At 43.4% G+C, this 1,687-nt stretch overlaps 1 pseudogene; it reads right to left on the reverse strand.

Moving 5' to 3' along the window:
- Window positions 1-691: 691 nt before the first annotated feature.
- On the reverse strand, window positions 692-845 carry LOC128578918 (uncharacterized; annotated as a pseudogene).
- Between the last annotated feature and the right edge of the window lie 842 nt (window positions 846-1,687).

The raw sequence follows: 1,687 nt of genomic DNA on the forward strand, positions 1-1,687 counted from the left end.
TTAGATTTCAATATTTTATCTATCTTGAGTCAATTGTTGTAAGTGGTGAAAGGTGTGGGTCCAGTTTCAGTCTTTTACATGTGGTTATCCAGTTCTCCCAGCACCTAAGTTAAATATTTTTTTAATGCTTTGGATCTCAGTTTGGGTTCCCATAGGAATAGAACAAGATTTAAAGCTCAAATGGTTTATTGGGGAGGTGATCTCATCAAAACACTAACAGGGGAGTGGGGAAGTGAGATAGAGAAAGGAAGGCAACTAATACAAGATATGTGTTTCAAGAAAGTAGCACTGTGGACAACTAGAACTTAATTCCCCAGAGGAAGTTAGTGTAGAACATGTGCCTCAGAATTGTACATGTCAGAATTATGCCAAATGAGGTCAGGCAGGGCAGCTGAGGTCTTAATTCACCAGCTCCCTTCAGTTAGCCACCAGTTTAAGGCCTCTCCTAGAAGGTGTAAATTCTTTGCCCTTCTGGCCTGTCATGTGCTGTAGAGCAGAACAGGCTGTGATTGTGATGGTAAAGAAATCCCTTAGGTAAAGAAGTGATAGTGCTGGCAGTTGGAAGTCAGGCTGGTGGGCTCTCATGGGATAGGTGGTGAGGGAGAGGGGTAGGGTGGGGGCGGACTGTGTCTGCTACCTTCCCTAACTGGATGTTCATACAAAATAAAGCAAATATAACTATTAATATTAATTGAGGCTTTGTCCCCCACTACCACAAATTATACAGTCCAATTACCCACACTTGAGGAAATCGCTGGGGTCAGCACACCCAGACTGCAATGGATGAACCTGTCCCTGGGAAAACCACCTTTGTGATCACGGTATCTCTCCTGACAGGTAAATATAATGGAGGTTTTTTCTATATACCAGTGTTGTAGGCACTGAGGATAGAGTTGTTCATAAAACACAAAAATCCCTGGTCTCAAGTAATTTATATTCAGGTGGGAGAGAAATTGTAAACAACATAAATAAATTACAGAGTCTATTGGAAGGGGCTGAGTGCTGGAATTAGGAGTGAACTAAAGCTGGGGAGTCCTCTGCTTATTTAGCACTGGAAAAGTGATTTGTGAGCAGAAGTCAGGGCTTTTCTTTTACCCTTCAGTCTCCCCTTAAAAATGTTTTAAGATAATTACCAGGTTTGAAGGGTATTTAAATCAATTCCAGATCCCACATTCCATAGGAAAGGGATTTTGTTAATATTCAAGAACTATAAGCAATGTTTCCCACTTAAGTTGTGAGATAGAGACAGCTAGGAAAACACTAGAAAGAGAAAGGGGAAGCCCACTGTGACTGAGTTAAGAAGCTGGCAAGCGAGTCCTCCCCATCCACCTCCATTCTGTGTAGCCAAAAATCAGGTCTCCACTGCAACCTCGCCATAGATACTATGCTCATTCCAAAGCTTCTCTCAGCACCAGCCGAAGTAGATGCCCGCTGAAAACATAACAAGCAGGCACCTCTGAGGAATGCCTCAGCAAGCGGAGAAATCCTCACGCACCTAGAACCCATGGCAAAACAGCCCCTCTTTCTCTCCGAAGAACTCTTGCCAACTAAGTTCACGTCAGATTTCACATGATGGGTGGCACCCTGTGTTCCTAGTGCTGGGGGACACATTCTCATGGCTCCTAAATCCTCTGTGCCACAATGTATGAGTTTGTACAATGAAACAAACTCCAGGGGGTTCCTACTG

This window comes from Nycticebus coucang, chromosome X (genome assembly GCF_027406575.1).
Source record: "Nycticebus coucang isolate mNycCou1 chromosome X, mNycCou1.pri, whole genome shotgun sequence".
In the NCBI taxonomy this organism is placed as follows: Eukaryota; Metazoa; Chordata; class Mammalia; order Primates; family Lorisidae; genus Nycticebus; species Nycticebus coucang.